The following is a 16,347-nucleotide window of genomic DNA, read 5'->3' as shown; positions in this document are numbered from 1 at the left end:
TTGGCAAAACTCTATAGTTATTGACTACTTCATATTTTCTAACGCACATTATCATATTAATACAATTATAACATGAATGAATAAAGAATCATTGATACACTGCCATTCACAATTGCTTTCAAAGATCTTCCTAGTTGTTTCTACAATAAATAGAGAATTGAGCTCTTGTTTCAAGCATTTTTCCATGCTCATATCATTACATGTGCAAACTGATCTTATTTTCTTGCATCCTCTACAAAGTCAGCATTGATTTTCTCAAGAGATTTAGAAAAAATTGCATGGATATTATGAGAAATGAAAACTTGAAAACTTCCTCACCTTCATTGGGCTGTGAATAATAAAAATGAATGAAATAGGTTGGATAGTTAAAGTTGGCCCCATAGAATTTTTGGAACATGAAGTCCTACGGCAAGCTCCTAAAACTTGGATGAATTGATAGCTGGTTAAAGTTGACCCTACCCTTAAAATAGTAGGATTGGTCGGGAACCAAAAGGAATGCCCACCATAGACTCGATCGAACCAACCCAGCACCCTAGCACTAAAGAAATACTATTGAATATTGGCCCACCCAAATAATCTACAATTTTTTTTCTTTTTTTTGGGGGGGAGGGGGAGGGGGGTGCGGTGGTAGGGTGGGGCGGGGCTGGGGGAAAAAAATCACTATCATAGGGCACTGGACTGTCAAATGCTTTGGGTGGGAAAAATGGTTGGTCTAGTTGTTAATCTGTATATTTTATCAAGCAATTAGTTGGCTATCAAATCAAGGGTTATCTCTCTCTCTCTCTCTCTCTCTCTCTCTCTCTCTCTCTCTCTCTCTCTCTCTCTCTCTCTCTCTCTCTCTCTCTCTATATATATATATATATATATATATATATATATATATATATATATATATATATATATATATATATATATATATATATATATATATATATATATGGAATTATCAATGAGATTGATCACTACTAAAATAGAACCTAACTGTGCTAATTAATTATTACAACCCAACATCAGATTAAGGAAATATTTCAATATAAGTAATTGGTGAAAATAATAACCTAAAACCCATTTTCTTATAGCCAACAAGTGTTACTATCAGTGTTGACCATTACCCAAAACTCTTTGCAATTATCATGAGACAGATTGTGAATGAGCTGGATTATCCAATAAAATAGAACCCAACTATGCTAATTGTTTTTTAAGTATTGAATAAATGTGAATTATAAATTTGCAATTATAGACCACAAGAAAATCAGCTAGATACACAAAAAATAGTATATGACATTGCTATAGAAAAACAAATAGCAATATCAGTACAAAATAGAGAAAATGTCATAGCTAGAGTAATACAAGTAGTAACTTTATGAAAATTTTAGTCCTATAGTAATGTAGCTATGTGATACCCTATATTGATCGCTTTCTTGCCAAACAATTGATTAATCTAAGCCTTAATTCGTTGAATCTAAAAATCTAGTCTCAAATCTTTTTCAGCAGCAACTTGAAGCTAAGAGAAAAGAGATATTAGACAATTGAAAATGTCTGAATAAAGCCTTAAAAGTACAAATTCTAGATGATTACTATTGTGATTACTAAAGACTGTTGTACACCTTGTCCTCCATATATAGAATAATATAACTTGTCGCACGCCATCAGCAATAATATTTTTATTTAAACCCACCCCTAGAAGAGAATCTTTCCAACTTAGCTTGTGATAAAAAATAGCAATCAAATAATTGAAAATAAAATTCCACTACTTCAAAAACAAGCAGTCCCAAAAAATATGTCTCATGCTCTTTGATTTATAGAAAAATGGGAAACTAATAGGCTGGACCATTATACATTTCAACCTAAAGGCCAACATCAAATGAAGGAAAAATTTGAATATAAGTAATCATAGGTTTGTAGGGACTCACAATATCGATGACCAATTGGATTTTTCACTTACCACTACCAAAATGAATAGTGAACTCCTTGAGTAATGAAAGAAATAATCTAAATGATTTTTTAGTTGCCCTACCAAGAATTTGGCTCATATATTTAAAATAATTAGGATTTTCAACTTGTTAACATGTCATTGAACACTTGCATACAACTAATATGAAAAATTTCTCAATGCTAAGAGATCCAACTAAAAAACTGATTCATATATTCATCATTTAACCATGCCCACCTTTAAATATTTTCCTAATGCATATGGTCAAAGAGATTGCATTCAACATTATTTTGACATGGTATATCTCTGGTAAAACTAATAATGCAGTAAGAAATACAAAACAAGAATGCAAACATAATATTATTGATGTCATCCTAATGATGAAATACAATCTTGAAACTTATGTCCTTCCTTCATGAGTGGGGTTACTCTACTTAATCATATGGTTGCCTTTGAAAGTGATAGGGCATTAATGCTAATGTTGTAACTTTCTTAAGATTGTTGTGCTAGCTATTTTAAGCCAATGGAAGACTATGATAAATGGGAGAATTTGATAGCCTAGTTTCCCTATTCCTAGGAATGTAGAAACTCACTTTCTCTATCCCCTATACTTTTTAATTATTTCAATCATAGAATGTTTTTGCACGAATACATCATAAGGATAAAGTATGTTGTAAGTAGAGTTGACTAGATTGCTTATTAGACACAATGCACCTAGCTAGTTTGTTTTTTTCCTGGGATTTGAAATAACCTATACTTTTGGGAAGGAAACAATTAATTTATTTAAATCTCTAATTGAAATATCATCTCTTTATAATCCTTTTGGATATGACCAATTTGTATGCAATTCCAACACTTTGCTTTGGATTTGTTCCAAATTATTCATGCTTCATATCCTTCTTTCTTTTGTCCTTTACTCAATCTTGAATGATTAGAGCCTCCTTAGACACCTTATAAGATTTCCTCTATAGATAATCTAACAAAAGTGTAGAAACCACTTCATCCATTTTAAAATGGGTAGCAGTACTTCCAATAACTATCACAAGATGATCTCATGAATTAGACAACAAGCACAACAGTAACATGCGATGCTCTTATTCATTATCAGACACAAAAAAAAATGATAGTTGTGCAATCAACATACTAAAAAATTTTAAATGATCTAGAATAGTTATTCCTTCATCCATCTTCAAAGATTACAATTTCTTTCTCAAGAAACTCTTCTTTACTAAGGATTTTCCCTAATCAATATCTCCCAAATTCTTCCACAAAGAACATGCCATTTTCTCTTCATGGACATTCAAAAGAAAAAAATATATGAGACATAGCCTTATCAATCCTCTAGCCTTTCAATATGATAGATCCCAATCTTCCTACTTCATGCCAAAAGGCATGTTGGTAGACACAAGGATCCATAGATCTTGGTCAACCAATGTATCTTCAACTTGAAGTTTCCCTAACTCAAAGTTTGTGTCATTAAACTTTTCAATGTTTATTTTTTCCATCTCAATTTCAAGATAAACTCCCACTAAAACCAAATTAATGCAAATAATCAAATCCTACCAACAAGGATAACAAGAAACTTGTCTGGCTCTCGTACTACTTGTTAGAAAAGAAACATACTGAAACAACTTCATAATGTAAATTTATAGAGGAAATATGAAAGATTTCATAACTACATCAACATTCTGATGCATAGGTGAAACAAGAACACAGAAAATATGATGGACATAAGATAAACCTAGAAGACTAGTTTTAATGTGGAAAACACTTTTGAGAAAAAATTTCTCATTAGAAGAGGTGTACAAAGTCTTGGGCAAGGATTTTATAAGAAATGTAGACTGGTATAGAGTTTTTAGTGACATCCCTTCAATGCTTTTTTCTATGATTTGTCTGGTCAAGCAAAACAAGCCTAGCATATCCTCCTTATGCAAGTGCTTGTTTAAAACAAAATACCTTAGTATTATGGAGAAATAAATGGCCAACATCTATAATGATATGTGTATTTAAAGACCCTATCACTATGATATTTCAACTGACAAAAGAATCTTATTCCTCTTTACCCCATGGTTTGATCCTTTGATAACAAATGACTTATTAAATGGTTCCATATTATGAAGAGAAACTTATTCTTTTTATAATCTTCTTGCATATTTTTCATGTGAGTAATAAGAATTGGATGGATACATACATAAATGAAGAAAAGACAGATGCCTAGGAAAATAACTCAGTTTTGGATTCTAATTGGCTAGAGTTTCCCATTTCAGGATTTGAGGATGTAGTAGAAAAAACTAAACTACAATCTCCCTTGATTATGCCACAAAATTGATGGCTTCAATCTCATTTTTACTTCTATCACGTATCTTCTTTAGATTGCAAATGATTGTTGGACAATTTATTAATTATTATAAGGTTGTAATGAAAATTGAAACTTTTCTCTTTTAGTCAATCCTTTGAAATAGATAGGAGATAAACATTTGTCTTTCTTAAGATCTTTATTAAGGAATTTTGTAATTATGTTTTCAATCCTATTATTATGGTCTTCAATCAACATTACAATTACTATAATTTATTATACCAATCCCACGTTGAAACAAACTAATTGAATATCACATTATATTTATACATTCATTAAACCGCAACATTAAAAATCTAAAATGGAGAATGAAAACACATAGTAGTCAAACTATTTAAATTAGGAACAACTAAACATAAACTATTCTAACACCTAATTGGTACTAGTTGTTAAACTCAAAAGGAATAATTGGTTAGCATTGGAACTAGACCCAAAGTACATACATAGAAAATCATTAAAGTAAACTTATGAACATGACAGATTCCAAATATGAATTCAAAATTATAAGATATTATAAGGAGATTAGATATCTAATCTTAAAAGCAACCATATTCAATGCATGTATAAATTAGATTTAAGAAAATTGGTTTTTTAAACTCAACTTTATATTTTTATAGATTAAATATTAAAAATGAGCTTAATGTGTGTTTAAAGATGGAGGAAATAGGGTGGAAAAGATTTAATTAAATATTTACAATCCCATGTCAGATTTATTTCTAAAATTTTAATTATTAATCGTAAAATTTAAATTAATTACACTCTAAGGTTAGCACACAGTGATTTTTTCCTAATCTAAATTAAAATTAGTAGCATGCACACACATTATCATGATTATGTTCAATTAAAGAAAAATATTATAGAAACTTTTGACTTCAGAACCTTCATTTTGGAATGCTCCATTTCATCACCATATATATTGATAGCCCTATTCAAATAATGAAAATCAAGAATATCCAAGGTGGATTTAGTTGTTTCATAAACTAAATCATAGGGAGACCATCTTCCAAGATATTTCAAAATAATGGCACTGCCCACAAGGGCCAAGCCTAACCATAACCAATATGTTTCTATTAGTGCACATATTGTCTTTCTAATTACACAATGATAGTTTTCTCTATGCCCAAGACCTAGAAAGTACAAAAATGTTCACAAAAATTGAGAAAACTTCATGTTATTTTTTTTCTCTTCATATTTATAGGTACAACTTCCTTTAGAAATCTATCAATGAAACAAAAATAAATTTCACACATTTTCTAGAAAGTGCATAAGGACTCTCACATACTTCTATGTAGTGAACTGATAACTCATTCATGCAATAAAGATTAAATAACTCACAATTTTTCCTCCAAAACCACTTATTCAAAGAAAATAAAAATACAACAACATTATAATAATCATTCAAGAAATTTGATCAACGTGAATTGTAGAAGAAACACCAATATATATCTTCAAAAGATAAACCAAGTGTTCACAAAGTAACAATGATTTAAACACTTCAAACATCAAGTTTTAGAGTGGGATCAATTTCAAAAAGCAAATATATATATATGCTATTTTTCTATTGCTATGTACAAAATACCTATTTAATTAGAGTATTTTCTAGCTTTCTATTCTAACCCCTAATTAGTTCAATTCCCTAGCATTTATAGTTTCATTACAAATCCAAAAGGCCTCCATTAAAGCCTATCCATTTTGGTTTAAACAATTATGATAGGAACAAAAATAGTTTTTAAAACAGTTGCCCCAAACATGACTGGAAGTAACTATCCTGATCAGATTTCATCACCAACTTTTCCTCCTTGCCCACAACAAAAATCCAACCAATTTCCAACTTCTAAAGGTCTTCGTGAATTCTTGCATCGAATGGGAATCGAGGTTCTTCAAACTTGGCAGGTTAGTTCTACAAGCATCTTTCTTCCATTTGAATTCTTTGATCTTCAAGCTCTGTCATGACATGAGGTTCCTATTTAGACATAACATGGATTCAATATTTGCTAGTGTGGTGAAATTGCTAGTAGTATGTGATTCATTGTGCTTAATCTTCACAATAACATCATTGAGAGTTTTTGTTAATTCTTTAGAATCCATGTTTCCATCATCAAACTATAGAATTCCTATAGGATTCACTATATTCATATCTTTAATAAGCTCCTCGTGCATCCCAACAATCTCATTTTTGATGGTTACATTTTTTTAATGGCTTCTTTGTAGATCAATTCTTTCCAGCCCATATTATTTTTCATAATGAATAACATATAGGAATATATAGTTTTCATAGGGTTCTCACTTAGGAATTTAAGCACTCCAAATTTTTCAACTTCAGTCACCTGGAACGCAATAGCTTGACACCGACTCCATTCAGTTTCCCACCCTAGAATAAGAGTTTGAATTTCTACCAAGGGCATTTCTCCTTCAGCATACAGAGTGGCGAAAACTTGGATAAACTTATTACCTTCCCTGACGATGGAATTTACCCAATCCTGCATTGCAGCCGAAAGCAGCTTCCCCTTTTGTATTTGTTTTACCAATTGTTGGTTGTCTATAGAATTAGGGTCAAAAGACTGAGGGGTTTGAACAACTGGTAGGTCCCCAAGATTCATCAATGAATCAATATAAGCAGTCATGATCACCACTAAGGCTTTGAATTTCTTTTTCTCCCTACTATATTTTTCCAACTGGGTTAACATATGATCAGCAGAAAACTTAAAAGAGTTATTGCCTATATTTCTATTGATGGTCCCAAGTTCAACTGAAGTAACTTTGATGCCTTTGCTATCAATTTATCTAGATTTGGATTTATGTTTATACGTGGCCAATTCTCCTATGATTTTCCCAGTCACTAGATCCTTTATTAAATGGGCATCATTTTTTAGCTTTTTAACTTTGGAACCACGTGCTGCATATTTTGTTACAATATCTGTTATAGGTGTACATACTGGCTACAAATTTTTTCTCTTATAGAATGAGCTAGATAACTAGGATAACTAGCATGGGACAATGGGATTAGTAAAGATTGCTTGAGTATCTTGGGTAGGAGTCATGAATTTAGGTTGGTCTACCCTAGGAGCTTCAATAAATTGCACATCGCATCAAAATTATCTGAGAAACCAAGACCATCACCTAAATCCTATCCTTGGGTCAACATCTTTTCCTTCAAAACTTCTTGCTACATGAGAGCTTTAGACTTGGTTTTATACTTGGTTTGAGGAGTCATGTTCTTTGTGTGAGGCGGCATCTTTTTCTACTTGCTAGGAGTTGAAACACCACCTACAACAAGAGATGAAACTTAGATGTTAGATGTTAGTAGTTCAGAAAAAGAAACTATCTTTGGAGATGGTTTATTGACTACTTTCATACTCTACCCACTTAGCCAATTGTCTAAATGAGTTAGAATGGATCTAGTTCTTAGATTTATATCATCTTCTTCTTCCTAATTCCAATCCACTTCTAATTGTCTTGACTCACTAGCTTCCTCCCACCTAGGTTCAACAATGTCTAAACCATCCTTGACTACTCCTTCTAGTTGAAATTTCAATTTGAGGGAATGGATTTGTTGAAGTGTGAATCTTGAGTGGTCTATTTTTAACACTTCTTCTTCATTTTTAAAATCCTACCATAAGTCTTCTAGGTGTAGAATTGTGCATAACTAACCTTAAGATCAAGAACTTGAGATGCAAATCCTTTACTATCAAAATCCCTTCTTCCTTGGTAAGACCCAAAACCAAAACTGAGCAAATTACTTCCTATGACTGAAGTGTTGATCATGCTACTACAAGTCAAAGGACCAAGTTTGTTAGGAAACACTGACTCACAATTCTATTAAGGTAGATTATCCTTAGTGACAAAGAATAACTACCTACAAGCCTCAGCTAAAACAAAATAGTCAAGTGCATAATGTGGTAACCTCATGTCTCATCCTTGAACCCACCTACTCTCAAATAGGTGAACATAGGGAACTATATGCAATAGCTTACATAATTTTGAATTAGTCTTTAGGCTTCTGAGGACAATTTGGGCATAGGTAATTTTTTCAAAGATAAATGTACACTTTCTACCAATACATCATGTACCTTTCTGAAATTTTCTAACACTTTATCTCTTTGAAGTAGGGGACAATATTGATAGGTTGTTATTTCCTCACTCCAAATTTCATGGGGTCAATAAGTGAGATTGCTAACACAAGCAATGTAGTATGTGATATAAGAAGCCATATAGAAATTTTCTCCTTAGATTCCTTAGCATGTTTAAGTTGTGTTCTTAATGAGCTAGCAATTATTTCAGCCCAATCCATCCATAGTTCCCCCTTTAAAATGATCTCAACATAATGAAACATCCATTCTTTAAAAAAGAGGACATTGACTGAACCCTTAACTCGGTGTAACAACACTACAGGATCATGAATATGGGGTTTTAGCTGATCTTTTGTGACTATCTTGGGTAGCCTTGAACCTTGGCTATAATTAGTTGTTGTCCAGTTCCTAGCTAGGATGTTACGCTATTCTCTTGGGGTTTCTTGGTACTTAGGTAGGGATTGGATGGGAGAAAATGCAGTGAATGTTCCTTCTAGTAGACACAACTCTAAGGAAATAGTTTCTTTGTTTAGGAGACTTTTATGCCTCACATCATAATGGTCAATATAGAGTTCAAGTAATTCAGGGCTTAACAGGACAGGAGGGAAGGCTATGGCTTACCACCTTCTAAATTGGTATAAAAAACAATAGGTCTCTTGCATTCCAAACTTGAAACATTCCCAAAGAAATGTAACATAGATTTCATCTTAAACAAGGTAAGCAAGGCTCAACCTGATTTTGTTTTGAAATGCACACAAATGGTAGAACAAAAAGAAGGTTTTTCTATGTTCTCACCTACAACTTGCTGAGAAAAATCACCTCTTTTCTTGTCCCTTAGTAGTTCCTTCTTCAAATGTCCTTTTTGCATGATAAACAGAAGGAAAAAATATGCTCCTTTTAAGGGAAAGATGACATACATGTGAAAGTACAACCTCATAGTGAGGCATTCATGATAGATCAACTATAGCTAGGCTCACACATTTTAAGTCTCTTGAGATGACCTTTTATTAAATGCTTCCCTATGTGGTTGTCCTAATAATGATTACCTTTGTCTAACATCCAATCCCTCTTTTTCAGTGAAAAGATATTCCACTTTAAATCATAATTTTGATTTCCCATGCTTGAAATTAAGGCATTCTATTAAATTATTACCTACTAACATGGTAACTTATGCCGCATGAAAATAGTAGTTTCACTAACCCACAATCAATTTTTTCCAGAGAACCTTAGTTGTACAACCACTTCAAACTACTTCAAACCAAGATTCAAAGGGGTTTGAAGTAGTTCAAAAGAACACTCCATAGTCTCGTGCAAATTTCTTGCAAAAGGCAAAGGTTAGGATACAAAACTTTCATTGAACTACTTTGAACTAAGCTTCATTGTGGTTCAAAGATGTTTAGAAAAATACAAGGATTGATGAAAAGCTTTAGAAGGCTTTATAGAATGTTTTCAATGGTCAGGAGAACATGAAGTGACAATAAGAAGCTTCAATAACTAGATGGGCAATTTAGGAAAAGTTCAAAATAGGGTGACTCACAATATGGCTAATAGGGGCTTTGACTGGGGACTAGGTACGTAGAGTACACAAAGAACTCAGAAAACTAGAAACAAAAATAGCACCAAAACCAAACATAAAACAACACAAAGAAGAAATTAAATAGAAACAAAGCCACAAACAAAAGGTATGTACAAGATCAGGACCTCTAAGACATTAGATCCTTGTTAGCTTCAAATCCTGGCCATTATAGGTAAAGGGTAGAATTGTGTCATTTGGGTAACTTAGATGAAAAGTGTTTGGACCAACAACTTCAGAGAAAATAAAAAACCCTTTCCAGAGGAAGTCAAATTTTCCATTTGCTCGTTTAGGTTCTCTCCTCTTGTCCCACAAAAAAAATTCATCATTTTTTAGGAAACTACGAGGCCTAGTTCTCATATCAAAAATTTACTTCACCTTCATCTAGTGCTCTATAATATGCTCAACAAGATTTTCCCTTTTTTCCTCTAATTTGTTCAAATACATTGTTCTCTTTTCTAGAGAGTCTCAAAAAAAAAATCCTCAATCATAGATTGCAATTTCAAAGCAGATAACTCTAGAGGTAGGGATACTTGAGCACCAACTCCATATGGGTAATCGCACCAAGTTGTGGTGCCAAAAGGGGGGTGTAATTGGACACCTATTTCCTAAAATCAGCAATTTCTAAATTTCAATAAGAATTTGAAGATAGTTATGCTCAAAACTTTAAGATATGACAAAACCAAAAGTTGTAGTCCTTTGAATCTAGTTTCTATACTACTAATTTTTATTTTCCAAAATGGTTTAGTTTTAGGTCCTCAAAAAAGGGGACCATAGAAAGTGGTACTGTTTATTCCAAAAAAACATAACATAGTACAAAGTGTGGCCCCCATAAAATTTGAACTTTTTTTTTTGAAATTCTTTAATCGCCCTTGTCAAAAGTTACTAACACTATGTAGTTTATCCCAGACTTTTTGGGTAATTTTATAATGTGTATTTATTTTTTATGAATTTTTTAACTAGACATATCCCAAAAATGTGAAATATCTATGTGCTCCCCCTAGAAATAATTGAAAACTAATCTAAAATAAAAACTTTTTTTTTCAAAGTATGTAGAATGGAGTCTAGATTCTAAAAAACTAAGTTGTTGCAAAATTTGATGAATGAGTTAAAATATACAACCCAATTAATACATGGTTTTTTTTGACAAAAAATGGACATAAAGTCAAAATAAATTATAGATGAAAGGTTTGAAATAGTTCAAATTAAAAATAAATTATATGGTTATATAGCTCATGTAAAGACCTATAATGTCATGTAACCTGATCTTATCACTGCCCAACTATGAGGAATCCTGAAGGAGAGCACACAAGAAATGTTTGCAGCAAAACACCTCAGAGACCTGTTTATAAACTCCAAACCTCTGGGTTGGATCTCCAAGGAAAAAGCAAGCCTTAGGCTTGGTTTTAATGCAAAGCTTTGAATAGTGCATGTGCATTATAGCGTGTACATGTTATTTAAAGCTTTGGAATTTGGGTCTCAATAGCATGTGCATGCTATAGTGTGCATGCATTATTGAGACCTAATTAGTGCATAGAGAAGGAAGAAGAGATGCAAAGCAAGAGAAAGAGAAAGGGGGGGAATGACTATGTGTGTATGTGTGTGTGAGAGAGAGAGAGATAGAGAGGAAGTAGGGGATGGAAGAGAGGAGAGAGAGAGTAGGGGATCAAAGAGAGAGGAAGTGAGAGAGAGTAGGGGTGACAGAGAGAGTATGGGATGGGAGAGATAAAGGAAGTGAGAGAGAGAGAGAGTAGGTGTGGCAGAGAGAGTATGGGATAGGGGAGAGAGATTGAGAGTAGAGGATGGGAGAGAGAGGAAGTGTGAGAGAGTGAGTAAGGGTGACAGAGAGAGTACAAGATGGTAGAGAGAGATTAGGTAGTGGGAGGGGGAGAGAGAGAGAGAGAGAGAGAGAGAGAGAGAGAGAGAGAGAGAGAGAGAGAGAGAGGAGGAGGAGGAGGAGGATGAGTGTGTGTGTGTGTGTGAGAGGGAGTAGGGCATGGGAGAGAGTGTGAGAGTGTGAGAGAGAGTAGGGGTGGTAGAGAAAGAAAGTAGGGGATGGGAGAGGGAAGAGAGAGAGAGAGAGCAAGGGATAAGGCAGAGAGAGTAGAGAGGGAGAGAGTGAGAGAGAGATAGTAGGCAGTAGAAGAGGGAGTGGGAAAGGGAGAGAGAGGGGGGATGGGACTGTGTGAGAGAGAGATCTAGAGAGTAGGGGATGAGAGAGGAGAGAGAGAGGGGGGATGGGAGTGTGTGGTGTGTGTGAAAGAGAGAGAGAGAGAGTATGAGGTAGGAGAGAGAGGATATTCCATAACATCAACACATCACATAGGTGATATTCCATCTTTTGCATCTTATTGCCAAGGCACATCATCTTCGGTTCAAGGTATGCAATACACTCAACCTTATGTTGATGTTCAAAATGTTGAGGGAATGGAAGAGATTATAATACCTTCTAGAATTTATTTTAAAAGATCAAAATATTTGATTGATATTGATACTAACATTTTGAAATCAATGCCTAACAAGATTAGCATGTGTACTTGTCAAAGAAAAGTTAATCGTATGTGGAGATTAGTTTTTGAAGAATTAAATATTAGAGTTCAATGTCAATTATTTGTTGAAATGATGATGAATTTGAAATTTAGGCCTATCATGAAGATTCTTGGGCTAAGAATGATGGATGATTCAAATGAAAAAAAATATTGTAAAGAATTTAATGAGTGCTTATGACAAAGTGGGTTCTAAATCATGCACCAAAGATAGTAATATCACAACAAGAGTACTTACATTGACAATAGTAAGTAGCCAAATGAAGAAATCTTGACTCATGAGAAAGACAAAAAAAATATTAAAAATTGGTAGAGGTACTCTAAGGAGAGCCATGTTAAGGTGTGAGAGATTGGAAGATCCAACAAAAAATGAGTTATGGACATTTAGCGGTAGACTACCATGAAAAGATAAAAGAATTAGTGAAGCTTTGAAATCATTGATTGAATATTTTTAGAAAAATAACACACATGTTTCTCCTAATCAAAGAGATGTTGTAAGAACAAGGATTGGTAGCCAAAATCACGACCCACATGTGAAACATTTTTAAGACTCAACTAAGACACAATTTTTTGCAAAATTTATTGGTATGTATCCTCAAATTCGAATAAGTCAAAGATTTTTTGAGATGGGTAAACCTTTTTATGTGAAGATAAATTACACATGCAGAACTTGTTGTCATAGGATACATATTGATTTTTTAAACCATTTTGATGTTTTTAGGCATATATGTGTGTTTTTGCATTCTAAGTTTGTTTTGTGGGATTGTGACACAAATGAGCCACCAAGATCTTCAAGGGAATTCATATCCAACATTTTATGTGAAATAGGGGATGACTAAAAAATTTACAAGACATCATGCTTGGATGGTACAAGCTTATTTTGTGGTTCTTTGCAACTTTTATCAACTTGTCAACATATGGATAGTACACATGCAATTGGAAATGAAATGGTAGATTACAAAAAATTTAAGACAATGACATATGCTCTAAAAGATAGGAAATAGGGCAAAAGATGTGATTTAGTCATTGAAAAAATTCTAGTGTATAAGTTTGTGAAGATTTTTTGTGAAAATATTATTTACGAGTATGCAAGGCATGTACATAGAGCTCGATGGCTAGATTTTCAATTCAAGTTGTATAGGGATACATTTCCACTAGATACCATTGTTTTGGTTGTAGACTTTGCAAAAAGCTACACACTACAACCACAAAGTGAGGTGCAAGAAAAGTATTATACTTCTCAATAGGTTTCCATATTTGTTCACATAACATTCATGCATTCACCTACAAGTACAGAGGATGAAAGGAAGATTTTGAGGGAGTGCCATTTTTATATTAGTGATGATCGATCACATTCTATAGAGTTTGTACAGGGTTATTTTCAACTATTTTATGGAGATTTGGCTAATAGAGGCATCACATATCATTATCACATTATTTGGTTAGATAATTGCACATTTAAATTCAAGTATGCACAGATGTTCTATTGGTTGAGTAGGCTGGAAAGGTTGTGTAGAATTCAATTCATAGAGATTGGTCATGGAAAGGGAGAGCATGATGGTGTAGGTGCATGCATCAAAAGACCCTTAGCTTGTGAAGAACTAAAGTATAAAGATGGAGCAATATTAACAGATGTAAAATCCATCATCCAGTGGTGTAATGCAACAATGGGTCTAGGTAGGGAAGCTGAGTCTACAGTTCATAGATTCTTTTGGTTGATAGATAATACTAACTTTGCACCATATTAGGATTGTTGCACACTAACATGACCCAGTGAGTTGCACTCTTTTAGAAACTCTAATGTAGGTTCATGGAGTATCCACACACAAAAAAAATGGCATTCTATTGTCCATCATGTGCAGAGGAAAATTGGGATGAATGTGAGTCGACTAAATGGGTGGACAAATGGGATATACAGGTTTTGGACCTAATTGACACCTATCGTCCCCCACAAGCACTAGAAATGGTACAGATGGATTTTTCTATTGACTTTGACCACTTTTCTGATCTAGTGCAACCTGGTAATACATACATACATACATACATACATATATCTTTGTAATTTTAATGTAACTTTATAACTTTTACCTAAGTATTTTCTGAATTAATGACGATATTTTGTACAATTGTCACTGTAGGCCATGTTTTTGCTGTTATTGCACCTAAAGAAAATGAAGAAGGGATAGATTATTATGGAACATTAACTCAATCCTCTATCCAATCATACCAAAATTTCAATCCTACCAATCCATATATGCCATATAGTATTGAAACAACAAAGAAAAAGGTAGAAATTTTGAGTTTTATTCAATGTTTGTTGTTCACCCATCCATACAATGGGTTTCTCCTCTTGTGGAAACCTTAAATAGATGTCCTTAAATGGTCACAACCACTTATCAACACTAACACTAATAATTTTCAACACTAATCAATAAAAACAGTAAAATATTAAACTTAATCATAACAAAAGATTGATTATTATACTTGAAATCATGAAAAAAAAATAGCTCATTGGTCAAGTTGATCACATATAAGTATTAATATCTAGTATGGTTGGATATATTTGTGAATCTTCTTTCTATTTCACTTGGAATGAGGTTCTGATTCACTCTACAACTCAAGATATTCCCATTTTACTAACTGTTGTCCCCATTTTGTGCCATTACCTAGGGTTTCATCTATTTTCCCTCATATCTTGAGATTCCACCATGAGAAATTAATGAACCTTGGTGGAATTTGAGTCAGGACAATTTTTTTTTATGTTCCTTTAGGTTTTAGGTCTAAAGAATGAGGCTAGAGAGAAAAACTTGATGCCCTAGGCATGCAAGATCCATGTGCATGCTAGAAATTCATAGCAACATCTTCCATAACTTTCTATAGAGAAGGTTTCAAGGTTTGAAAATTGGTATGTGATCATCTTACATGATACCCTTCATGTTACAATTTTTGGATTTAATTTTTTCTCAATGGGTAGGGTACTTCCTTTGTTAATGGATGCCTAATTGCCTACATTCCTAAGTGACCCTTAAAAAACTTAGTTGTTGTATACTTCTCTTGAGATCCCAAGGCTTTAGTATGTTGTATTAAACTAAAAAGGATATCCAAATTAGTGATTATTTTCTTTAGGTTGTGAGCAAATGTTTGTGATTTTCCATGTTCAAGGCTACAAGCCTAGTCTTGAGTTTGTGAAGCAACTAGCCAATAAAAGTTGCATAGTTTGAATCTAACATTGGATTCATGTTAGTTTGGATCTAAATAGACCTTTTCCATGCTTGGAAGTCACCCCTGGTCATTATTTTTATTTGTGGGGTTTTGTGTCAAATAATCCTTGTGATGCCCTTAAGATCAACTAGTGATCAGTTGTCTTTGTGATAGGTTTTTCTTGTGATTGGGGATTCCTAGGAGTGGTGGGGTTTCTTAGAAGGTTATAAAAGTCCTTAGGGTCATTAGGTTAATTTTTAGAGATCTAGGATTTGAGATGTCAGAAATTGCAAAAAATTGTAAAAGTTGTTAAAGCAAAATTGCAAAAATGCTGACAACTTTGTAGGAGTTTTGGAATTGGTGAATGGATTAGGATTTTTAAATAAGTTATTTTAATATTTCCAAACTTTTTCTAAGTCATAGAATTGGAATCAAGTGAAAAATGTAAAAACTGCACTTTTTGTGGAAAGTTGCATTGTTGAAAGTTGTAAAAGTTGCTCAAATTTGCAACTTAGTGGAAAAAGGGTCATGGGATCAAACTGTCTATTCTATTAGTTCCAAGTGGCTAGGTAATTCCTATCTCAAAATTCATCCCATCCCATCGAGTGCTTGAATTTTCATGGGCATGCCGAATTAGAATGTCCCTAAGGGTTACTAAATGCCATAGG

The sequence above is a fragment of the Cupressus sempervirens genome, chromosome 7 (genome assembly GCF_028749045.1).
Source record: "Cupressus sempervirens isolate cs-2001-9-10 chromosome 7, ASM2874904v1, whole genome shotgun sequence".
Classification (NCBI taxonomy): domain Eukaryota; kingdom Viridiplantae; phylum Streptophyta; class Pinopsida; order Cupressales; family Cupressaceae; genus Cupressus; species Cupressus sempervirens.
The sequence above is the reverse complement of the archived record's forward strand: the minus strand, read 5'-3'. Positions refer to the sequence as shown.